Source organism: Caloenas nicobarica, chromosome 3, assembly GCF_036013445.1.
Source record: "Caloenas nicobarica isolate bCalNic1 chromosome 3, bCalNic1.hap1, whole genome shotgun sequence".
NCBI lineage: Eukaryota > Metazoa > Chordata > Aves > Columbiformes > Columbidae > Caloenas > Caloenas nicobarica.
In genome coordinates this window covers 84,234,921-84,261,587 of record NC_088247.1, presented here as the reverse complement: position 1 = coordinate 84,261,587, position 26,667 = coordinate 84,234,921, and the positions used below count along the sequence as shown (strand labels likewise).

The following is a 26,667-nucleotide window of genomic DNA, read 5'->3' as shown; positions in this document are numbered from 1 at the left end:
GCAGAAAAAGAAATGGGGCAGAAGTGCAGTCAGACCTAATAAGAAACACTTTCAAGACCTGTAGGAAAGTGTGGCAGTGCTTTCTCAGTTTCCATGTGACCTTTCTCCTGATTAATAGTTCTATTTGTGTGAGACACTGAAGCTTGGGCCAGGTCCACAAAAATCAGCTTTCCCTTTGAGTTAAGATTTCTGAGAGAATTTTGTGATGGGATCCATGTGGGGGAATTTTATTACTCTACAGCATCTTTATGTGAGCATTCTTTGGGAAAAACTAACATAACAGGAAAAAGTCTCCAGGAAAATCTGTCACTTTCAATACTTGCTGTTAACATTATACTAAACCCCCTAAAAGTCAAGTCGCTTAACCCTCAAATAGCACAGCTTCAAAAATGTGTGACTGTATTTTTTTTTTCTAAGTGAATCTTTTGTTATGAAGAGTTTATCTGGTTTTAAGGTTGGGGACAAAGTGTTATCTCTTACGCACAGACTTGCTGAATAGCCACATAATCTAATTTTTATTTTCCCTTCATTTTTCCTCCCTGTACTCTGATTGCTCCTCTCTGGGTCATGTCAGAAACTAATTTTGCGAGTTCCTTGGCTTACAAAGGTTTGTACAAGGAGGTGAATTAGCACACTTTTGGGTGCTATTAAAGAAATTGTTTCCATGCTTATAAACCTTTAAAAAAATCCAGATGTTTTCAACAACTACAGATCATGCCAGCAGGGGGCAGTTTAATACCAATGGAAACGGAAACTGCAGGACGAGACTTGAGGGGCAAGAATGAATGTGAAGCTTTTATAATCAAACAACAAATAAACTGCGTATATAACTAGTTGGACAGCACTAATACAATCTCTTCAATTCCTACTGGATTTGCAGTTTGAGTTCTTTTCTCAAAAATAAATAAACAAATAATGTTTTCTGAAGTTTTGCTCATTTCCCACAATATTTTCAGTATTTTATCCTTGAAGAGTTTGTGAATGGTGTGTATGACAGTTTGCAAAAAAAGTGCATATTCATTACAAAAAACCATAACAACAATAGGATAGGAAAAAGACTAATTTTTGTGATGACTGACATTTAAACTGAAAATCGTGAACCTGATATAGGTACATGAAAGTCTACAGGTCAAGTTCTTCAAAGGCGGGAGTACTGTACATGTATGTAGGCTACCTACCATCTGAAGTTTCATATTCCTCACACCTTCCTTCCTCCCATAAAGAAATCTGCATTGACTTTGTTAGGATCACTGGTGTGCTTTTGAATTTCTAGTGTTTTCCTGAGATCACAAGTGGCCATAGCCATTCATTGAGGTAAATATGTCTAACATACAAAATCAGAAGGCAGAAGGATGAAATAGGACAAAAATAAATAGATGTCTGATAAGATAAGGAGAGTCCCTGTTAGCTTTGTGTTTTCCATGTGGTTGCTTTTTTTCTGTGGGTATGTAGCTTTGTCTTCTGTTTGCACTCCTTGGCACTTTGGTGCATGTTGCATGTATGGAGTATCTACCCAAGTGAATCCATTTTTAGATTCTTGTGTTCCAGTGAAAAGTAAATGACAGCATATATCTTTCTTGTTAATTCAATAATGACACCTGTAGAGATTCTTTGCTTGCATTTGATAATTCTTTCACAAGAACTAAGTAGACAGCTCTTTCCCCCATGAATTTTAAAAACCTTGGGTGGATATTAAGAGTCATGTGAGACATTTGAGCTCAGCAGAGTTACTAAACTTAGCTTGTTCTATATTAGTTGATATTGTTAACTAATATTAACCATAATAATGTTAAAATTATATTTACAGAAGTATTTTGAAAAGGAGTAGCCACCTTTTATTTTTTTCTCTTTTTTGTTCTGTTCTGGTTCATAGTCATCATAGTTCAAATTAGGTCCAATATTAGTTTTAATAATATCAGTAATGTAATGGAATAACATATTTCAAGATTGAAACATGGGAATAACATGTTACTGGAAAGTTTTACAACTGTGTTTGCAGCAGCAGCAAATATAACAGCTTTGAATTTGCCTTGATTTTCTTTTTTAAAATTTAATTTTCTTTGGAAGGTGTATGCTCCTCCTACTTTTCTCTGTACTTCTACTTCCACTCTATCATACTCTGCAGATTATGTTACTGAAGTAGATATGACTTTATGCATCACTAAAATATATCTAATTAGATTACACAGAAATTAAGTCTGAGGACCTAACTTCTGTTTCTATTTGTCGTCATTTCTCCGAGATTTGCCATGATGATTTTGACCTTGTCTGGTATCTAAAGCTAGTGCAAGATTACCCAGACTTTGGAACTTCAGGTAAAAATGTTAGATACCTCTGTCTATGTGTACATTTCTAAAAGATATAATGAGTCTTAGGGGCTTGGCTATGTTTCTCTGGAAAGAGGTCAAGAATGAGAATACAGCTTTATTCACTGCTACCTTTTAAATGCTTTGAAGGGAAATGTTTTCCCATTAGAATATAATATTCCTTAAAATGATCTTGCATGAAGTTTTGCTTGATACAAAATGGAATAAATTAGTTTTGACCATTTTGCGAAACTGTATTGCTTTTTAAAAACTACATTGTTGATCCTGCGCCTCTTGACTGACTTTCCATTATAAAGTTAGCTTTGGCAAGCTTATGAAAAACTGCTGGTTGAAGGATTGCTAATGCTTGCAGTATATTACAAGTGTTGAGTCCCATTTTCCTTCCTGAATTTAGAGAGTAGGTGTGTTGATAAATCTTAGTTCAAAAAGCAGCTGGGAGCTGCTGCCTTTCTTACTAGTCCCTTTTGAGCAGCCAGAATTCAGAGCTCTTTAGCTCCTTCATGCGATTCCATGTGCTTACGTGTCTTCATTGGCACCTGTGGTTTTTTTTCTGGACAGACAGCAAACGAATACTTTTCTTGCCAACCAAGTTCCCCTGGGATGGATCTGCAAGTCTCATTATTCTTTCTAGCCAGTAGTACCCTTGAACAAAAAATTAGCAGGCTTCTCCTCTCCCCAGTATTTCATCCGTTCCTTTCTCTGTTATGTTCTTGCACCGTATGAAGTGTACCAGGAGCCAGCCTTTCACATGCTGTGTCTTCATCTTTGCTGAAGTCTTGGCAACAGGGTTGGTTGCTCAGAACCTTTTGTGGCTCTCCATTTTGTTTTCTGCAAAGAAGGATTCTTTTCTTGACTGCTAGTCTCCCTTTGAAATGGGTAAGGTTTATCCCATAAGGAGTATCTAGATTTCAACTCCTTACTTAGCAGAGAGCATTGCAGGTGTCTTGAACTAGTATGGCTTTGATTTCAATAGTCCAGCAACAAGACTTCTGGACAAATGACTCTTGTGCCTCTACTCATAGACTCAAAACAGGCCAGGGTCTGCCAGTGTTGTGTGCTGGGTGATTAGAGAACGACTACTGTATTTTCTGCAGACGGGAAGTAGGAAGGAGCACCAAAACTACTAAGACTCTTGAGTTCCTATTCCAACGCCTGCTATTATCTTCAGTCTCTTGTCAAGTGGTACGTAACATAATAGTGCCCCAAGCAGTGCTCTGTTGCAGAGGTTTTTGCTTTGCAGGACCTGTGTCAGGCATATAGTGTGGTGCCTGCAAGACGTGGGAAGTGGTTCAAGAGGAAAATACGCTGCAAAACTGGCAAAACTCTTAATGATATGGAAGTAATTTGCTATAATCAGCAGGTTTTCTGATGAAATCACTTGATAATTGCATACATTGAGACTAATAACATATAGTAACAAAGAGCAGGAAACCACTACGTCTGTAAGTGGAAATGTTGCTTTAAAATATATATAAGCCCTCAGTGCATAAAATGCCCCACAGGATGGGAGGTGGTATGTGGAAACCTTTTTCTGTTTGTTTTGAAATCAGTTCTAATAAGGTAGGTGGTCTGAGAAACAAGTTGCAAAGGATTCTGAAGGTCAAAAGATTCTCAGGAGTCTGGTGTTTCAGTGCAAACCTTGAAAAGGAAGCATTTCTATATGAGAGTACCTAGGCTGTAGTGATAGTATCCCCAAATTTATACTGCTGGGCAAAAGAAGTGTTGCACAAAGAAACAGAATATAATACCCCACACATTAAAACCAAAAAAGCCTTGTGCCCTCAACAACTTGTACGCAACCTTACACCTTTGCAACTGAAAGATGCCTTATTTCAAGTGACCGATTCTGTATCTTCCAATGATCGAGGCAGGAGCTGGTCTATGCTTGTGTGAATCAAAGGACCTACAAGGCAGCAGTAACAATGTGTGACTTTTGTCACTATTAAAACTTCATTTCTCAATTCTCTTCAGTTGTATTAGGGCAAATAGCTAGGAAATTCATTTTAATAGGGAGCCAGATGGCTAGTAAGCAATCATATGTGGGCAAGAAGATTCTTGGTATGTAGAGGAATGCTTGTCTTGGTTTTATGCTGACTTATGCAATGTGAGCTTCCCTCAGAAATACAAGGAAGCCATATGCTGGTGAAAATCTGGAATTAAATGGGCTAAAGGAAAACTAGCAGATCAGAATGCTGAAGGTATTTGCCATTGCATTGCTTGATATTGCCAAATGGTCCTTCAGATTGGAATAGGACAATACACCTCAGAAGTGACCTCCTGTGTGGGGGCAGAGCACAGGTGCTGGATATTAGTGTTTGCTTATGTCCACAGTCCCTCCCATCAAAGAGACTTCAGAGACACCCCTGCCCAAGGAGAGGATGACAAAGAGAATAAGGACACATATTGGCTAGGAGGGCATCTAGAAGCAATGAAGATGGGTGCTGATGAACAGTGGGGCTCAGGCAGGGTTTTCAGTAACTGTTCTACTCTGTGACTGACAGGTTTTGTTAAGAAAGCATCCTGACTTTTGAATTCTTCTTCTCTAAAACAAAGCAACATATATTGACCTTCGGCATTCAGAAGTAATCTTGGTTAACCGTATTGGTGCTTGATGTAACTTCTAGTGAGCAGTTCATTCTTCATTTCAGAGCACGTGTGGTCTTTGGAGGAGCCAGGAATTAAATGATGTCCTGGGATTTTCGGCTGTGATCTGAGTCAGAAAAGCTCGTACTTCCATTAAGATCAAGCCAAAGGTGGGCAAAAATAGTTAGGAAGATTTTCTAATGGCTGGAGACCTTTAGCATGCTTTTTTGACACTATATTTAAGACACTTTTGGAGCTAACGTTTTAAGCAGCTTTATGTTTTGAACCCTGCTGTGCAGAGTCTGATCTACTGTCTATTGTAGTACAGTCCTTTTATTATGATTTCTGGTGCTCTTTAAGCAATCTTAGTGAAAGGCGAATGATTAGACTCGTTTTTCCTCTCTGCTTTAAGATGATGGCTAAACTGACTTAGATTTAGCCTGTTTAAAATTACATAAAATGTTACTATCCAGACATCCTACATGCCAGCTCATATCCTTCAGAAGTGTAGCTTGAAGTGAGACCAAAGTGATAGTATCCAAAACTATCTTGTGTAGCAACTACAAGAGAGAGAGATTGACAGACTCTACAACCTTTGGGGTAAATTCCTTATTAAAAAACACTCAAACCTTTATAGAAATCTGTGCTTCATTAGCGTAGAAGCTGTACTTCTGATGTGTTCTGCTTGGCTTTATTTTTTTGTTTTGCCCTTACTGTCATTAAACAATTAGTTTTATAATAGTTCTATTTCTAAGGCAAGAACAAAGTGTTCTTAGTTTTTCTGTGTATGTAAAAGATGTATGACGGTGAAAAAGGTACAGGCTTTATGGAAAAAAAATTCTGTGTGATGGAGTAGTATTCTAAATTGCATTAGAGGAGATCTTCAGCAGAAAATTAATAGGACACTGGTTTGTTACTAGCAGTAATGTGGGGGACCTTGTGGGTTTTTTTTTTTTTAGCATTTACCTATATTTCCTACCAAACTAAACAAAACAAAGCCAAATCCGTTTTAGGGCAGTGTCCATGTGTTGATTATATAAATTAGTAATTTCCAGTGTTGGATTTGTAGGAGAAATCAGCTGGTTTGGTCCATAGTTTACCCAGCTGTACAAACAAATATGTAAGGACAGAAGATATACAGACTAATAATGAATATGAACATCATCTAGCATTCCCTATGTAGTAGCCTTTGCAGACCAGAGAAAAATCAAAGGGATTGCTAGAAAGAATGACCCGTGTGCTGGTTACTAAGAGAACACAGTAAAGCATTATTGATCCTGTAAACTGAAGGCTTTTTAGTTCATTCTTATCCCTCTCTGCTTTATGCCTGTTCACATGTTTTCCAAGTGTAAGCACTAGAAAATTTTGAGGTTCTCTTCCTTTTGAATTCTTTCAGAGAAGGAATGAACTATTACATTAAAATGGTCATTGTCCTTCTGATAAATCTGAAGGTGCCAACTTCTCATCTAGTCATTTTATAAGAAAAAGAACAGCAAAGAAGTTGTATAGTTTAGCTAAAAATGGTTTAGTTAAACTAGTGAAAAATCTTACTTGAACACATGTAGACTTGTTTATGGTTGACGAGCTAAATCAGTATGAATGACATCGGACTGCTTTCATTTGGACAAAATTATTTTTCTTCAGCTTAACAATTTTAAAACTAATTTCAAATTGCTGCATTTGAGTGCTGCTGATGTACAATACCCTGGATTCAACTCGTCTATTGCAATTTAATTCAGTAGAGAGAGGTATGTCAGGTAACAAAACTATCTTCATTTTCTCATCATGTTTCTGAAGTTGAAATATCAAATTGAGTTTCATCTTGCAAAGAAAGGAAAAGAACATCAAACCTCAGATCTCACCGAGCCATTTCAAGCTGTGAACATGTAAGGATTCAAACACATGAACCAAGTGTGTGTTGTTAACTGCTCCGCAGTAGCTGGCCATAAACATCGCCTCTGGCACTTCAAGGTAAAACACTGTTAATGAGCTCCTGTTCCTAACCTGTACAGTGAGGCTGTGCAGACTGGTTTCTCCAGCACTAACCGATGCCCTATCAACTTAATCTGTGATTGCTTACCTTTGTAATGCCATCTCTAACAAACATTTTTTTAAAGTAGTTGTGCTTTGAAAACGTGAAACAGATAAAATATCTAGCCGTTCTGAAATCTATGGTGGCAGTTTGAAGAAACGTTTGCTCTTACTTCTGCTGAAGGTAAGAAGTTGGATTTTTGGCATCTCTTCCTTCTCTTTCTACATCTGAGCTGTTTGAGATCCTGCAGAGAGCATGGAAACGGATGTCTATTTGAATCACAGCAAGAGGCAATTAATTTAGATCTGGTGGTCATCTACAGCAGTCACCAAATTCCAAAAGTAATCAACTCTAGCTACGTTGTTAGAAGAATGGATGAGGTTTTAATAGACAGATATTTTGACTTATTTTCACAAGCAATTGATTTAAGGAAGATGAACATCTGTCATATAAACTAATTTGAAATCCTATGGATATTACTGACAAATGCCTGAATATCCATTCCTGCCTTGAAATCTGTTAAGTTCTTTTCATTTGCTTTTTGGTGGAAGTGAGTTTTAATCACATAATTGAGGAGAGTGTTTGTTTTTTTCCATTTTGAATTTACTCTCTTTTGAGTGTTCTCTTCAATTGAGAATTCCTTTGTTCTTGCATTGAGAAGATCATGACCCATTTCTAGACTATTCACAATGTTATGTGCTTTTAGGTTTTCCTTCTGAAGGTAACAGTCATTTGTTTTTCATACATATGACTTAAAGTTATTTCTTCGCCCTCCTTTTTTCATCCAATAATTCAGTAATATCCTTCAAACTTTAATCCACATGCTTTGTCATAGTATTCCTTACACATCGTTGTTGGTTTTTAACTACAACTGCTGGTGAGCAGATATTTTTTTCCTCTGTCATTGCTCTCTGTGGTGCCAGCTTTCTTTAGCTGATGATTTGATGGTCATTTTTCTCCCTTAATTTCCGTTCATCAACATGGAGTATATTTTGCTGTTGCTTTACTAGTTCATTTAGTGTACTCTGAAGTGCCTGCACACTGTAATAATTTTCTCATCTGCAACTATTACTGCCATTTTTACTTTATCCATTTCCACTTTTTGTCCTGCCCTAGATCATTGATAAGCATGCTAATGATGGGAGATCTAAAGCATATGTCATCTGAGCTGAAAAGTTATTGCAGTGCCTCATCCTACAGCCAGGGTTTCATTCACATTGGCATAGTATTGCCTTTGCCAAGTCAAAATTTAAAACCCAGAATTCACCATGCACCAAATCCATTGGCTTGTTTCAGTGGTGAAATGTTGGGGAGGGGCTAAGAAATATGAAAAAGAATAAAGCTGCCAGCTTTCTCCTTCCTAGTAGGTAACTAAAATTGAAGATTTTAGCCTGAAGATTGTAATTCCCCATATGTAATTACTGTATTGCATAATAATTTTTTAAAGCTCAGAAAGCAGGAGAGAGAGAATTGCTTTAAATAATGTCAGTTAATGAACTTGGACTTGAGGAATTGCTCTGTTTCCCATGCTTAATTTCCTGCATCAGTTCAAAACCACCTACTTTTTGACATTTCATGGTCTCTGAAGCAATTAACAGTGATGTCCCAAACTACAGTTGTGAATTTAGATGAAGAATAAGCTGCAGGGACAGTAGAACTGTGAAGCAGCAGTTAAAATTCTGCTTTGCTGTTGATATTTCTGGTAGATTAAAAAAAAATATCTCTACACAACTGTCTGAAAGTGGGATGTTTTTCTGAATCGTCTGGGTGGCATCAGTACAGTAACCGTTCTATAATTTTGTTTGCATGTTTCACCTCCTTTTTCTACTATTTAGTGCATCCAGAAAATATTGCTTGCAAATCATAGATCAGTCTGCATCTAAGAACAAAGCAGATAAGCACAAATGCACAGGTGTATCTGCAGTGATTCAAAGCACGACTCTATGCCTTATGAGTGCGTTGCCCCGTTAACTTTCTAGATCGGAGGCAGCTATCCATATCCAGTAAGTTTTCTTTTAAGTGACAGCTGCAAAAAATATTGCTGCTGTTTGTATTGTTAATTAGATTCTTTTATAGAATTAATCTCTGCTGCGTTTTCCAGAGAAGAAAATTGGCATATAACCTATGAAGAGGAAAAGGGATCACTTATTTATATTTCCTAAGGTCAACTTGTACATTACTAACTCATTTTTTAATTATCTCTTGTCTTCAGCATTATTCATTTTTCCTGATTTTTTTTTCCCAATTTTGATTGCTTCCTAGATTGTTTGATACACATTTATTAAAACTTGTAGATACATGACCTTCCTCGATTTAGTGAATGTGTTTCTTTGAAGGTTATATAGCTTTGATGGGAGAAAATAGGAACTCTATTTCAGTAAGTAGCTTTATTGGCCATATCAGGATTGAATTATGGGTTACTAAGAGAATGTGGTTTTAAACATTTATTATATTAGAGCTACCGCTTTAGTCCGTGCATTTTAGAATCAGTTATAAATTAAAACATTAATTCTATGATACACAGAATATAGAAATATTATCGATTTTCTCCAAGGATTGCAATGATATTCAATATTAAAAACACTAATTGATTTAATACTGTATCTGTCATTTTGGTGTAGTATTTTGAAATTATATTGGTTATGAATCTCACTTATTTTTGATGTGATATTGTTGACTGTATGTTAGGTATTTCAGGGCAGTTATCAAATAATTGCTTTTTCATGCGGCTGATTTAAGCTTCACTGGTAAATCACTTAAGACCCTTTTTCTAAAGATCTTCAAGTATAGAAGTTCTCCAGCTCCATTTATATTCACTGATACAGTTTCAACTGGACTTTCTACTGATGATTTTAAGATAACTTTATCTTAAACTTTGTGTTTGTCCTGCTGCTTTCCCTCATGACCTTGTTACAGTCCTGTGTTTTCTGTGCTGTTATAGTGACCGCAGTGAATCAGACTGTGGTATGGAATGACAGCTGCCTTCTTAGATGATTCAAATGCCTGGCTTCCATTGATAGTGCCACACCCTGTATAGTTTTTATAAGTTATTACGTAAATCTTGCATGGATACTATGAAACTATAAAATGACTTGATTTTTTTTCATTTCTGTTCTTTATGCGGGACTTAAGTGCATGAAATGGTATGTCAGTACAAGTGACAACTTGGACATGTAATCTGAAGGATGTCTTAACAGGAGGTTATGCTTGGATTACAGATTTGAGTAATCAGGAGAATGACAGCACTTTCCAGAGTGGCACGGAGAGAAACTTGGTTAGAAACAAAAGGCCAAGAGCTTGGTTGAGCATGCCATAAGATATCAAAAAGAGCTTTTCCACTCTCTCATTTGCTTCTATGATGTTGCCCGTTGCTTGTACTTTGGTAGATGTTATTGTGAAGTACCTGCTTTCCTCACACATCATAACAAGCTCTAGAAAATGCAGGCAATAGGAGTGGAGTTCCTCCTTGCTTGTGTTTTGTAGCCTTTCTTTTCCTTTTTTTTCTTCGTATTGTGTACCAGTGCAATGGAAATGCTGTCTATGTATGCCATTGATAGTGGCAGGGGTGGCAAAATTCTCAAATGTCCTGTCTTTTTGTGACTACTTTAGCTTTTTTTTCCAAAGAGGAGTTGGTATCCAATTATTTGATTGTTGGAAATTATTTACACCACACTGAATCATGAAAATGAGATGAGTGCTGCTGTCAATGGGAGAATCAATCCTCCGACATTTTAAGTTGCCAACATGTGCGTCTGTGTTGTGGCTCTTGATCTGTGGAGAGAAACGAGCACAATTTTCTGAACTTGTTTGTGGAAATTACCATTTGTGGTTGTGAATTGTGGGGCCTGTCTGCAAGTGTCAGCGAAGATGATAGTTAATGGCAGTAGTGATAGTAGTTGCATTATACAGGAAACTGAGAGCGGCAGCTTAATGATAGATGAGACATGTCAGAGGATAGTGCAAGGATTTACTCTTCTTCCTTAGGGTTCACCTCTGTGATTTACACAGGGATTTCCCTGTCCCCTTTTAGAAACCACTGGCAAGATGAAGGAGTAAAGGTCAGGATGAGTAAGCTGATGAGCTTTTCTCTTTCGGTGCCCTGAAGAAGGATGTGAGCAGGGTGGGATTCATTGGGACGAGGATGGGGCAATCGGAAATAAGAACAGCTGTGCTAGGTCAAGCCAAAATCCACCTAGCCCACTCACTTTTCTGATAGCGACTGGAAAAAAATACTTGAAGACAAATACAAAATTGTCTTCCCACTGATGTAGCTTTCCAGGATGCAGTACGCTGTTGTCTGAGTCTTTCCAAGCAGAGTCGAATGTGGATTGTTGTGTTTAATAGGCCTAAAATGACTTTCGCCCCAGCCTTAATTTAATTGCTTTTTATTTCTGTCTTTGTTTTCTACAGCATCCTACAACAATGCTGTCTGTAAGGCAGTTTTGCCTTATATGGAGTTTAATTTGTTGTGAAAATTCTGCATTATATTCCTATTCTCCCTGATATTTCTCATATATGAGAAAATTGGTTCGTCATCTCCCTTTATTAAAGATGTCTTTTTCCAAGGTGAGTCCCCTGAGCTTCTTATAATATAGACATCACTCCATAACTTCCATCCATGGCGTTGCTCTTCTCTGTAACATTTCCTCTTCTGTTACATTCCCTTTGAAACAAGGTGACCACAGCCCCACGCTGTGCTAGAGAACTGGAGTTATTAATTGTCACATTGTCCTTTTTCTGTTTGGTTCTCTGTTCTATTCCTAATAGCACCTACCATTTAATTTCACAGAATCACAGAATCTTAGGAACTGGAAGGGACCTCAAAAGATCATCCAGTCCAATTCCTCTGCCAGAGCAGGAACACCCAGATGAGGTTACACAGGAAGGTGTCCAGGCGGGTTTTGAATGTCTCCAGAGAAGGAGACTCCACAACCTCCCTGGGCAGTCTGTTCCAGTGTTCTGTTACCCTCACTGTAAAGAAGTTTCTTCTCATATTTAAGTGGAACCTCCTGTGTTCCAGTTTGTACCCAGTGCCCCTTGTCCTATCATTGGTTGTCACCGAGAAGAGCCTGGCTCCATCCTCATGACACCCACCCTTTATATATTTATAAACATTAATGAGGTCACCCCTCAGTCTCCTCTTCTCCAAGCTAGAGCCCCAGCTCCCTCAGCCTTTCCTCATAAGGGAGATGCTCCACTCCCTTCATCATCTTTGTGGCCCTGCGCTGGACTCTCTCCAGCAGTTCCCTGTCCTTCTGGAACTGAGGGGCCCAAACCTGGACACAATATCCCAGATGAGGTCTCACCAGGGCAGAGTAGAGGGGAAGGAGAACGTCTCTTGACCTACTAACCACCCCCCTTCTAATACACCCCAGGATGCCATTGGCCTTCTTGGCCACAAGGGCACAGTGCTGGCTCATGGTCATCCTGCTGTCCACCAGGACCCCCAGGTCCCTTTCCCCTACACTGCTCTCTAACAGGTCATTCCCCAACTTATACTGGAACCTGGGGTTGTTACTGCCCAGATGAAAGACTTTACACTTGCCCTTGTTATATTTCATTAAATTTTTCCCCGCCCAACTCTCCAGCCTGTCCAGGTCTCGCTGGATGGCAGCACAGCCTTCTGGCGTGTCAGCCACTCCTCCCAGCTTGGTGTCATCAGCAAACTTGCTGATAGTATGCTTTATTCCCCATCCAAGTCATCGATGAATATATTGAATAGTACTGGCCCCAGTACCGACCCTTGAGGGACTCCACTAGATACAGGCCTCCAACCAGACTCTGCCCCATTGACCACGACACTCTAGCTTCTTCAGCCAGTTCACAGTCCACCTCACTACCCTATCGTCCAGTCCACACTTCTTCAGTTTAGCAGCAATGATGCTGTGGGAGACGGTGTCAAATGCTTTACTGAAATCAAGGTAGACCACTTTCACTGCTACTTGGCTTTAAACTGATAGATTTTTGTGTCTTTGTTTAAAATTCTCTGAAACTCTTTTCTGATTGATGTCAGGATTTGGACTCCAATGGCCACTGTGGTGTGTGCCTTGTCATGGTTCTTTTTTATAAATATGTTATTCTGCATTTATCCAAGTTGAGTTTCATCTGCTAGTTTGTCAGTCAGTCATTATAGAAATTCCACAGGCCTTCATGGTCAGTTTGGGGCTTGATTATCCTGAATAATTTTGTTGTCAGCAGACTTTGCCAGCTCACCTCCTTTTGCACAGTCTAAGTTCTGGCACAGGTGCCCGCAAGACTCCACACACCCTTTCCCCATTATGAGAACTGACCATTTCTACAGTAATTAATAATTTGTGAGACGGTTCTTCCTCCTGCTTGTTGAAGTCTCACCTTCTATGAGGGAGAGATTTGGGAGAACAATCTTGTAGAAACCTTGCTTGGAAATTCAGGTAGGTTGTCAGCTGAATTCCAGATACCCACTCCATAAGTTAGATGATTTTTTTCAAGATACTGTGAGGTGAGGTGTCGTTTCTTCCCAAGAGAGCTATACTGATTCATTATATTAATCTCTATGGCTATTAATTGTGTTCTAATTTTTGGTTATTTCTACCATTTTGCATAGTGTAGAAGTTGAACTTGGAGGTGCTCATTTCATGGGTGCCCTCTGAAACTGTTTTTAAAAACTGGTTTCATATTTTTCACCATTCATTTCATTTGTCAGTTTTCTGATGTTAAAACAAAAATTGGACTTGTATCTTTGATTAACTCTGTTTCGTGCGTGTATGTCATTTCAGTAAGCACAAGTTACTTTCTGTGTGTTTCCTGAGCAGCATTTGTTCCCTTGAGTAACAAATCTGGCCACAGATCAGTCTCCTCCCAGGATTTTGTGGTGGTTGTATCTCAGTGATACAATGGTTTTGCCAACACAAAGCTTTCTGCTCCTTTGTCCCTGTTTGCCTGTACCTGCTGTACTGGGACAGACTTGGTCAAGCTGCTTACATCAGCTGTGCTATGTGACCAAACATTATAACTGGGAACAGGGGAGAAGGGTAAAGAATCCATAAAATACTATTGCTGTAATAGTCCTTGTATTGTCAAATGACAGCTTGCATGAGCTGTGGCCACAAGGAGTGCTTGCTTGGAAAAGGAACTGGTTTATGACAGAACATAGTAATGAACAATGATTTTTACACCTAACCAAAATACAGTATCAAAAGCTACAGTGACTAAAAATGGATAGTTACCAATAAATTATGTAGTTTATTATCTGTTTCGTAGTAACAATAGCCTGAATATTCAGTGTCAGGGTTATAAAAAGTTATGAGTCTCTAAGAATGCCATAAAATACTCTGCTGAGCTCTAGTATCTGGCAAATCACAGAAAATCATGTTGCTATAAAATCTCTAGGTCAAATAATAAGGTGGTTGTGGGTGTGGTGGCTGTCTGCCTTTATGTCAATAAAACTTTCTTGATGGATGTTGCTCACTCAAGAGTTGACCACTAAGTTGGCTGTGGATCAATATTGCTTACTTTCAGGTTCCCTGGGTGGTGATAGATTTCCTATAGCTACGGTGTAGTTATTTGTGCAAAGCCAGATGCTGCACAGCCAGTTGGTATTGTACTGTACAGGGCCTGAAGTTCAGGCTGCGTGCCAACAACCCGCACAACACGCAGCCTGCTATAAAATGCAGAGCAGGTTTTGGGAGAGGTCCCAACTGTGATTGACAGCTAAAAGGTAAACACTCTCTGGATACATCATCTCCCCCAGTGGTGGTAATAGTTCATACTTACAAGAGAACAGTTGTTACAAGAAACCACAATAGCTGACTAAGCAGTCTGCACGTTTGGTGGTGAGCAGCACACTTCCAAAAGCACGTGCTCTGTTCTGCCTGGAGAGGTGAGCGTTGCTTTGATACGTCTGCAGTAGTTGTAGTACTTCTTAATAAATCTCCATAAAACAGTTTCTAAGTGTACATTGGGTTTTAAACTATATGTCTGTTTTCATGTGTGCAGTACACTTTCTGGCTTCTGCAATTCATTCAGAGTAGTAAACAATTTGAAGGAAGAAGTTCGGGGTTTAGCTTCAGGCCAGGTTACATTTTGGCTTCAAAATGAAGGGAAGGATTTGCTTTCAGGTGTGAAAGAGCAGTTGGACTGAGGTGTGATGTGTCACATCATCCTCTCTTTTCATTTATTTATTTATTGTTAATGTCACTGTACTGTGTGGCTTGCAGGGTAAGGAGGTCCCCCTGAGAATGGCTTTAGGAACTGTGGGTGCTACAGATCTTTTCTGAGCACCATGGGGGCTCATGGCCACCTTGGAGGTGGGAAATTGCACCTGCTCTCAGGAGGTAGGATTTGGGAAGAGCTGTGATTTAGAGAGAAGCAAAGGCTCCATCCAAGTTTTGAATGCAGCTGCTTTCCCTGGTGGCATGCTGGCTTCTGGCTTGCTATGCTCACTGCGTTCAACAGCTCTTGTGTATGTTCGTTCTTCTGCTTTTGGGTGCATGTGCAGAATAGAAAATTTTGCTCATTGTGAAGCAGAGGCTTTAAGAACCCCAGCTCAGTGGGGTTCTTGCTCTGCACAGAATCAGGAATCCATTGATCAGCTGGACGATGGTATCATGTCTCTGCATAAAATATGAGCACTTAAATTAGAAACAGTATTCCATTTCCTCCGTTCCCTTTAATGTCTGACTTTGTGTGCACTTGTACTACAGTGTCAAGATATTATACCACTCACCTGGAAATCTGGGCTTCAACTGTAGGGATTGGAGGAGGTGAGCTGTTCTCATGAGACTCCTGGTTTCTTTAGAACAAGCACCTGAACAGTACGTGAGAGAGAGACAATCAAAAAGAGACTTTTCATACTTTCTGGCAGAGTGTACTCACTAATTCCTTGTACTGGTATGTTGTTAGTCCTATTTATTCTTTGCTGTGTTGTTACAAGATCTTTGTCACTGACTAATTGGTCAAGGCTGGTGACAAAGTGGCATTGCTAATGCCTAAGGATGACACTTGAGATTTTTGTCATCCACCTACTCCTGCTTGACAATATTTGTGGTTACTGAGATTTGATTGCTACTTCAGCATGCTACGGATCCTACTGAACATGGCAAGGTCTGAGTACAATATTTCTATAACATCTGAAAAACTTTGTTTTTCACTGTGTAGTGACATGGGTGTGAGCACCGTGATAGAGGAGTGTCGTCTGAAGTTGATTAGTGAGGACCCTCTTTGCTTGGAAAAGAAAATGTATCCTTACAGTACACTCCAACCATTCTATGTGGATGGTTTTATGTTTACTTGTTACTTTGATTGATGTGTTTTGAGGAAGGATTTTTCCTTCAGGGCTGCTGTGCAATTACTCAGGTTCAGGAACTGTTGTTCAGAAACAAATTCAAGTCCTTATATAGAAGTATTTTGGTTTTGTAGTTGAAGAGTTGGTTTAGAGAAATATTCTGTTTGTGTAATAGAAAAGCTCATTTATTCATTAACAGCTAATGTCATACAGAAAAGATGAAAAGTCTTCTAAAGCTTTTGAAGTTTTTGTGGTGCTGTGTTGTTGGCAGGGTTTGGAGTTTTTCTTGGGGGCATTTTGTTGCTTTTGTTTGGTGGGGTTTTTTGAGACCATCACCCATGGAAGACAAACATCAGAATCAGTTGAACCGTTGTCCTGGATAAGTCAGAAAAGATAAAATAGCATTATAAGATAACTTACGGCCGACTCAATGCTGAAAGCAGGGTCCGCTTCGAGGTCAGACCAGGATGCTCAGGGCTTTACCCAGTTGTCCATCTAATGACAGTGAGACTGAGCAGCCTCTTCTGTAATCTGCAGTCCTCAGTGAGGCTGCCATTGCAAATGTCTCAGCAGCTCTTTTATTTTCCTCTTTTATTACAGGACTGCTGTTTACATTTAGTTAGTGTTAGGCTGCACCACCTGCTGTGCATTTGTGAGCTCCATTATGTTTAATAAAGCTCTGTTAACATAATTCTTAATTATGGGTGGGCAGTACAAGTAGAAGAGGAAGAAAACATTTTCAGTAATGCCAAAAGACGTTTATCAGCCTTTGTGAGTTGTGGGTTGTATTTCTAACCCTTAGTATATTTGTGGCAAAGAAACACTGTTTTGTATAGTTCTGTCATGAGCCTGAACTCTATTCTTTTACAAAGTTACACTGAAGTTAAGTTTAAGGATTGATCCTTTGTAGAACAGCTGAACAAGATTAATGTTAATTGATGGTTTCAAATAAACAACAGTGCTAAATAATATAGCAGCATTTAATTTTTAATATGATTTGGATTTACAGATATGGATGCGTCAAAAAAAGGAACCTGAGTACTTCCTTGCCTGTAAGAAGCTCTTAGTATTTCTTCACTTGTGAATTTAAAAGAGAAGATGCTTTATTTGTGTGGATTGTTTATTTAAAGAAAAAAAAAAGTCTTTAAAGTCCCCTAGAAAAATTACTTTAGAATGTCATTGAAGCTGAGGGTAAAAAATAAATAAATAAATAAAAATTGATACTTATGCAATTGTTCCGTAAGAATTATAATTGGAAATTAGAAGTTTTGGAGTTAGTTACAGAAGTTATTAAATCAGAAAAACTAGGTAGATATAAAGAATCTGAACGCCTTCAATTTAATTTCTGGTGGATTTTATAGAATTAAAAAATGGTGGTGATAAAGTAAATTTTCGTGTTTGTTGAATGTAGGTTAGATTACAATGACTTTTTAAAAATTATGCTATAGATTTTTGTTGTTGTTTTATTCTATTTGTCTCCTTAGAGTCTCACTTTCAGTTGGAGTTAGGTTTGTGTTTCTTGAATAGCACATACAGTTAAAATGACTATATTTAAAATAAATAAGTCCGAATTTCCAGCAGTTGCAATTCCCTGGGTTTTAATATTTATAACTTGTTATATTTGTTATTACCACTTAGATTTGTTTTACAAGTTTTGGTTTTACACATAACATAGTTTTTTATTGAAATGCACATGGTAACACGGAGTCAGAAACTTTAAAGCATGCTGCTCTATGATCTGTTTAATGACTAGGAGATATTCTAAACATATTTGTCTGGGAAGGGCAGAAATCACGCTTAGCACTGCAGCATCCTAGGTCAGTACTAACCTCCTGGCCCCATCCCCAGCAGAGTCAGAGGTAGGATGGATCTGCCTACCAATGTTAAGAAAGTTCACGCATTGCACATTAGGTGCTGTCTGCCAAGTATAAGATGCCTGAGGAAAATCGCAGCCCACCGTGGGTTCCCCTTCCCTGATTTATACTTGGCCAGTTCTACAAATTCCTTTTTCCTGTTTCAAACACCAAGTGCCTTCATTCCTACCTAACTGCCAGAACCTTGGAATGAAAACACTTATTTATATTTTCTGCGTTAGCCAAATACTGCTTTCTGTGATAAAAAGCAGAGTGGAGGAGAGGGAAAAAGATTTAAAAGGTAGTTACAAGAGAACTACTTTTCTACAACTCTGAACATGAATATTCTCAGTATCAAGGTTTTAGAGTGAAATACGTGTATTTTCTCTTTATTAATGAAAGCTTTCTGCTCATCACAAGTGTACAGTGCCAAGGAGCACAAACATCAGCTGCTGCTGCTTGCCGGTGCCACAGCATGTTTGCCATATTGCCACCCCGCCAGTCTCTCTGCTTGCAAAAGTCAGCTCCCGGGTGGTTACTCTAGTTTTCCTAATTGACTGTTTGGTTGTGGAGGTGCTTCTTGGTCCATGCTCACAGAAACTTGTGTTTCTTGGCCTCCAGGTGCTCTGCAGGACTAGGCACCTGCTGCAGGTTTTAGAAACCTGGGACAGAAAGGTTTTTTCTGCTGTTGCCAGGAAGGAAGCTGCTGAGTCCGCCTCTTTGTGCATTTTTAATGCTACTGGGTATGCCAAATGCATTTGTGAGGCTCATCCAAGCCTGCTCCTATTTATATGTGTGTCTTTAAGATTCAAACTGTAGCGCAGAAAACTTCCAGGGTGATGTTGGAGCGTATCTCGTGTTAGTAGTTTTCAACCATGTTGGTGCCAAACTACTGTCGGCATACAAAGCAAAGAGGTTTTGATGTCTGGGTATCTTCTTCAAATGAGGAAGTTTCTAAACTTTTCTACCTGTGACCATTAGAAGCTGGTGGGGTAGGTTTGTTTGCTTGTTTTTTCACTAGTGCAGTGCTTCTCCCTCTCCTACTTTACCCCTGTCTCTCTGCATCTTCATTTATTGTCTCTTTCGTGCTCTCCCATGTGTCTAGTGAATTTGGACAAATTTAGCCTGTGGTAATTTAGTCATGGTATGTGGCAAGTGTGCAAGAGAAAAGGATAGCTGTCTGCCCCTTGTCTTTGATGAGAGGATGTTACAGAAGTTTGGGTGTAACGACTCTGAGAGTAGGATGCACTTCATGTAGTTTACTTACTGGAGTACCAAAATCATGGTGTGGTAGTTTTGTTTGTTTGTTTCTGGGTTGGTTTGTTTGTTTGTTATGGTTTTGTTTTGTTTGAAGTGCTTTATAAATGGAAGTTGGTTAGACAAAACAAAAAGTGAATTTAGGATTAAGCCCCCTGATTATACAAATGATTGTCTCTTGATAATGGGAAGACTAAACCCTTAACTTATGCTTGCATACAAGCTTTGTATTTTTATTTAATCTCTCAAGTTTCCTTAGAGCCATCACAATCAAATTGTAAATGAGAGCGAAGAATAATTAACTGTCATATGTTCAAGTGGCCAAATACTTTTTCTGTGACAGAATCAAAATGAAATAGAAATGGCTGGGAACAATTTCTTCTTTTTTCTAATAGAGAAAAATTTTGTGAATATGTTTTATGGTGCTTGATGTTACAGTGTCTCAGACACAAAATACTTCCAGGTTGCTGTGTATTGTGAGATAGGTGAGTACTGAATGTTAAACTGCCTGAAGTCCTATTAATAAACAAAAGCACAGATAATGCTGTGAGGATTAATGTTAATTTTGCACTTCTCTGTGTAACCAGGCATAAGTGCTTACTAGTGTAGGTGTAATTCCTATCTAAGAATATTTATGAAGAAAAGGGGTGGAGGTAACGAAGGAGTATGGCTGGATTGTGTACGTTCAGTACAACGGACTTAGGATAAAAGCAAACCAGATCAGTTTTGGGAGGATTTCACACTGATTTGCCTCACAAACTGGAGGAGCGTGGTGAGTGCATGGGCAGGGATGCGCCTGGGGTTGTGCCTCCCGATTTGGCCTCCTGCCTTGAAGGGGATTTCAAACTCAAATGGTCTGAAGCAAACCAGACAGAAAATCGCAGTTAATAGCAGTCATAATAAAAATGATATATAACAAGTAATAATTGTTTATGAGAGACGAGTTAAGGCAATGAAGTTTATTTAGCCTTTGGTGACAGCTGCAGGTGGCTCTTGGGCTGCAGCTCTGTGACCTGGAGGCAGACCACGGAAGGGAGCACGGTGCCCTTGGACCTGGGTCTGTCCCAAGAAGGCACAGATGCTTGTGTGGCCATGGGAAGCTTTTTGGAGGGCTTTTCTTCAAAATCCCTCGCTGCAGGTGGCACGGTCAGTCTGCTTTGCTGTCACCTTGCACTCCCGTGTGTCCCCGGGGACAGTCTGCCCTCGCGGCCACGCTCTCTGGGAGCCTCTGTGATGTGTGCAGCAAAATATGTAGGCATTTTAAAATTAAACTACCCATTAGATCTGAAGTAGTTTTGTTATTTTGCAAAATAGTAGAGCAAATCTGAATTTTTTACAAACACTATCATGGAATTCAGAGAGAGTGAGTTTGTGAGGCACACACACTAAGCACTGATGTTTGGTTTTTTTTTCTCTCCCCTCCTATGCTGCAAATGCACCTTGAAATGCCATTACCTGCTGTAGCTGAGAACAAGGTAATTTGTAATGTGGAACAGCTAATTTTTCATTGTGGTTCCACTGGGGCATAATGCAAAACAGCTACGGTGGTAGTGCAATAACCTGCATTCAGAGCAGGTACCATGTCAGTTGCTGTATCCTGTCACCTTTGGCCAATAATGAAGCTATTTGCGAAATTACTATAGGCTTTTAAATATATTTGACATATGCTACTTTTTGCAAAGCATAGAAGCCTATGCAGGAGGAAAAAATTGAGCATGAGCTGTTGTAAAAAAAATAAATAAAAATGCAAATGATAGTTAGGTGATGTTCTCCCCGAATCTAGGAGACTGAATTACATTAAGGAGCTAATTTGGTGAACCAGATAGAAAAATAGGTGTTTTCAGAGCCATCTTAAGCAATTTTCTGAGTTGTGGGTTTTGTGTTGGTTTTTTTTGTTTGGTTGGGTTTTTTTGTTTGTTGGTTGGTTTTTTGGTTTTTGGTTTTTGGTTTTCCTAAGTTGTAGTGCATGCAAAGGAGCTGGGAAATACTAGCTCTTTTTGGGTGACAGTACCCTTTCAGAAGAATCTAGCTTACAACAGCTTCCAGTAGACAGTGAGCTGCTGTTTTTCAGAAGTGTCGGTGCACAGCTGCAGAATGAAACTGCCCCATGAATTTTGTTGTGTTGCCTGGAAGCTCAGCCTTCAGCAGGGGGGAGAGAAAAAAAAAAAAGTTTTTTGAGCTCCTATACTGCTCCATGTTTTGTCTGTTGCGTTTTGGGTGTCTTCCAGGTTGTCTAAGAAAGAGGCAGCAGGCTCTGTGTCCAGCCAGAGCACTGATATGGTCATTCTACTGCTGTCCTCTCAGAGGGACAGTTTTTTATATTTCTCTTGTTTTACCCAACCTCTAATTTTCTTGTAACTTGCTGGAATGTGATGTCTTCCAGACTGCTGTTCTGTCGTCAAATTAAGCTAAAATTGGCCAGAAAATTTGGGAGTTACTTGGAGGAGATCTGATAGGCTCTGTGATTGTACAAGCTTGCTTTCGCATACCCTGTGAATAAAAACCCACCCCAAACCCCAAGAAAAATAACCCCTTAATTTTTCTGCAGAGGTGGTACTTGAATGTCCCTGTGTGTTTGATCTGCATGCTTGGATTCAGCAATCAAGTATTATTGTACATAGCAGTATCTCTATCATTAATATGCTCGTACTCTGCAGTGGATATTTCTTCTCAGCAGAGGAAATTTTGCTGTATTATATTGAGTTACTGGAGAATCCCTGAAAGGTGACTGAAATTTTAAATCTTGAATTGCATTGTAATTCCTTCCTTGTGAGACAGTCAGAAAACCCATTCTGCAAAGCTAGATTCTATCTCCCTTCCTTAGATAACCAGAAAAATAATTTTTACTGTGTAATCGCAATCTTCTTACAAGGCTGTCTGAATTAACAATTCTGATAATCTTAAATAGAATGCTTCCTCAACCCCTCTATTTACAAGTGATTTACTTATTCAAGGCTTGCCTACCTGAGTCAAAACCAACTCATCTGTTCTCAAAGAGAAAAGGATTACAGACTCTAAAATCTCCTTTTAGTATCAATTCTGTTATTGTGTGGAATTGATCACTATTTTCCTGGCTTTAATTGCAATTGAATTATTTCTGATATCATTTCATAGGAGAAAGAAACTTAAAGTTCTTAAAAATAATAGTAATAAAGGTGAATTCTCATAAGTTGCACTGAAAAATTTAAATTAAAGTCATGTAAGTTAGCGTGCCTTGAGTGAGAATCTGTCTCATTAATATTAATCTCCGAACTCTAATGAGAACACTAAGATACTATGTAATGCTAAAAGGGCACAGGTGTGACAGTCTCAGAGAAGGTGGAAGCCTTAAATCCCACAGGCTATTAAACTATAAATTGCACTACCTAATTATTAGGCAATTTCTTGCCTGGTTATTGAAAGGGATGAAGTTTTTAGTGTTTATCTGTGAAAAATAAATGCCCCCAGAACACAGTTTATCATACATGGAACGACACATCACTGAATCTCCCTGTAACAGAAAAATGTGATGGAGAGGAGTCTGTGATCCCACTGCTTTATCAACATAGTAATTCATACCCTAGGCAGAAGAATTCTATGGAAAGTCAGATTTTCTTTTTTTCTTCCATGGGTTCATGTGTTGACCAATTCAAATTCATACAATGGGTTGGCAGTGTCGAAGCTGCACTGCTCTGAGTTGCAAGCCATTAAATGAAGTACACCAATTACAAGTGCTTTGGTAGAGGGCACCCATGCCAAGGAAACTGCAGGAAAAGGCAGATGCTTACATTTGGGATATATATATTTATATTTATATTTGCAGTTTGCAAACAGTAAAATGTTCGTAGGTAAAATTTTCTTTCCCAAGCAGCTTTTTTTGGGATTTTGTGTTTTTCTGTCACTGTGTATCAAGTTAGTTAAGAAAATGAAAGCTTTGAAGCTTAGGTGTGTTCTCCACAGCTCATGCATCCTTCAGCTGGTCTGCGATTGACACTGAGTAAATAGCATGGTTTAGTCTCAGGAAGGAAAACTCAGTTCACAGTTTCCCAGCTGTGTTCAGGTTTAAAGGGATAAAAGAGAAAATAGAATCTACAGTTGTTTTCCTGGGCAGCAGCAGCCTGGGTGCATGCAGGGAGTGTGTTTCATCTGTTTGTGGTCCTAGACTTTGCAGTGATGGATTCCATATAAATAAATAAAGGCTCAGGAGATCTAGTAAGGTGCCATAGGAAGGTGATCACAATTTGTCTTTACTAAAAGCCTTGTGGGAGGAACAGCCATAAACTGTATTCTAATATGTTGTCCACTCAGCTCTGAAATTATTAATAAATAAAAATTAAAGGAGGCAAAAAAAATTTTAAGGTGTAAATGTCCTTTCATTATTCTCCCTGCTAGCGTAGCTGTTGTTTTAATTGATACTTCTTAATGAGTCCTCTGGTAATGGAACAGAATTGAGATGGGAATGTGCTGTGTGTGTTAAACCCACAAGTAAAATATGATTCTGTTGTCTTGAGCAGAGAATTATTTACATAGTGAACTGTACAGATGGCTTGTAAAGGAAAATTATTCTTCCTTCCTGAAAAACCACTTAATAAATCATAAGCTCCTCTTTATGTTTGCTTCTCTCTCAATGTCTAGAAAATCCCAAAGTTATGCAAATATGTAGTACTCCAATCACTCTAAACACCTGGAAAAACATAATAAGTACTCTTAACAGATTACCTTAATATGCACTTTTTAAAATTCCTAACATTTGTTGAAAAACTCATGAAGTCCTAGGCAATGTTTTTTAATTGGAAATTAGAAGTTTTACTATGTATTATGCAGTTAATGAACGTTGCATCTTTCATAATTGACAGAACAAGCCTTTTTAAGTTTTTCGCTAAATGCGACATATTAATCTATTGCTTATTACTTTCTCCATTATAGGCAATGGTAACACACAAAAAAGTCAATACCTAGGTTTTTTTGATACTTAAAACTGGACTTGAGTTTGATTTACAAGTGGTGAACTGTTTGGACTTTTGGATGGGACAAAGATTGATATCCCAGCTCCTGATGGTTGGTGGTCCCTGCCTTGTGGTCTGGAGGCATCGCTGTGTTGCTCTTGGGGACATACTGCACAACTGGTACCTGCATTACAAATTTCTGCTGGGATTCTCTATGGGAATGCTGCATGTTCAGCTGCCTGTCCTGGAAAATTCAGTGTAGCGCTGCCATTCTGCTATGCCTTACACCAGGGTTGCCGAAAATATTTGGGTATGAACTTTTAAACATGTATTTATACTGTGGTGGTCGTGACGCTGTTGTGTTTCTGTCCTACAGTGCTCAGGTGTTTCAAGGAAAAAGTGGTCTTCGCTTGGCCTGCTGTGCGGGAGCTCAGTGGTGCTGTGACACTGCTGTATTTATACACAGAGGGTTGTAGGATAAGGCTTTAAAATAGATTTCCTGAGGTCTGGAGAGCAACTGAAGTAAAATAATGTGGACTGTTAGTTCCTCAAGATTACTTTTTTACATATGCTGTATTTCTGTAACCTGTAAGAGACTGTGTTGGCATTAGCATGTCAGCTATGGCTGCCTCCTCTGTGCCTATTTTGCCACAGTTGGTTGGCTGATTTTAGCCAGATTTATTAGGAAGCTTTTTCAATCTCTCCAAGTTGCTGCCTCCTCTTGGAGTTTTTAAAACCATTGGTGAGTTCTAAAAGACTTTGGCAAGAGGATGGAGGTCTCACAGCATATTTGCATGAGCTTCTTAAGTCGTCACAGCTTGGTGGGGTGTGCCTGACGGAGGAAAAGGCTGTGGTGTGGGACTGCCTGTAACACCAGAAATGCCTGTGAATCCATGTGAATGAAGGCCTCAGAACAAGGCTTTGTACCATCAGCAGACTTCGGGTTTTCCAGGCTTTGAGAGGTGGGACAGACCTTGCAGATGGGTTATCTCCTCCTTGTTCAGTCCAGCCAGTCTATGTGTGAGCAGTAGCTTCATTCACTTGAGCCTTCCTCAGGAAATAAAGATCTGCTGCAGTAAGCCTAGTGGTTTAACTGCAGAAGATCTTCATTTCATGATGTGGTAAATCTTTATTGATGATGTGATCATCTTTACCTCATGATGTGAAACCACCAGTGGTTTAACTGGTGGTCTTGTCTTTCACTATTCTGAAATGGCAGTAAACTGTAGCAAGTCTAGACACGATGTTCTTTCACTGCCTCACCCATTCCTGCTTGTCCCTTGCTCAGAGGGGCTGCATGACTTTTGTGATCTTTGTGAAAAAAAGCACATGTGGGCATGTTCTACGTCTTGCATTCTTGTCCTTTGATTGCCACTAACATCCAACAAAGTTTTGATATCTAAAGGTACATGCTCTAAAAGAGAAAACAGCACCAAATCTAATTATTACTTGTCGAAATTTATTTTTCTTCAGCAAATATTTCATCTTAATGACTTTGTAAACAGCTTGTTGTCCACATTTGAGGGAAAAAAGGAAGAAAGAGTCCTCAAGGGAACAGTATGAGATTGTTTGTTAGGGGAAAAAAGCTTTAATGCTGCTTAATTGCGTGTTTTAAAGTCTTCTGTTATTAGCATAGCTGGTTAAAGACAAGTCTTTTCCTTTAAGTGTTGCAGGAAAAATAGATGGTTTTACTTCCTTTTCTTAAAAATAAAAAACAAAACAAAACAAAAACCTCCTTCACTTTCACTGTGAATGAGCAGTGCCACATCAAAAGAAGGTGGATAATGAGACAGTGATGGAAGTAATATTCAAATTTGAAAATAACAATCCGGAAAACGTTGTGCCTCTACTTACCCCAGAGTACAGCTGATTAGAGGGTGTGTGAACAGCGAGGCAAAATGTTAATAAAATGTCAGTAGTTTGTATCTCATGTTGCAGGTCAAGATGCAGTGCGTGCATGCCCGTGGCATGGTGGGCTCTGCGGTTTCGTGCAGGAGCATCACTGCAGGGCCCAGGAGCTGGACAGCTGGTGGATGCAGCGCCGGGTCCGAGCAGGGGTCTGCGTCCGTGTCCAGAGCCAGGCCGGCACTGCTCACATAGGAATTTGTACTGCTTGTTTTAGTGCACATGATTGAAGAAAAAGGTGGAGAGAGCGAGTTTGCAGATGATACAGAACTGGGAGGAGCGGCTGATACATCAGATGGTTGTGCTGCCATTCAGAGCAACCTTGACAGGCTGGAGAAATGGGCCCAAGGATTTGCATAAATTTCAACAGAGGTAAATGCACAGTCCTGCCCTTGGGGATGAACAACCTCAAGCACCAGTATACAGTGGGGACTGACTGGCTGGAGAGCAGTCCTGCAGAGACAGACCTCGAGACCCTGGTGGATAACAAACTGACCATGACCCACCAATGCACCATCACGGC

At 39.2% G+C, this 26,667-nt stretch overlaps 1 protein-coding gene across 1 annotated transcript in view; it reads left to right on the top strand.

Moving 5' to 3' along the window:
- SMYD3 (SET and MYND domain containing 3) overlaps positions 1–26,667 on the top strand; it is a 411,825-nt gene that overhangs the window by 105,527 nt on the left and 279,631 nt on the right. The window lies entirely within an intron of this gene.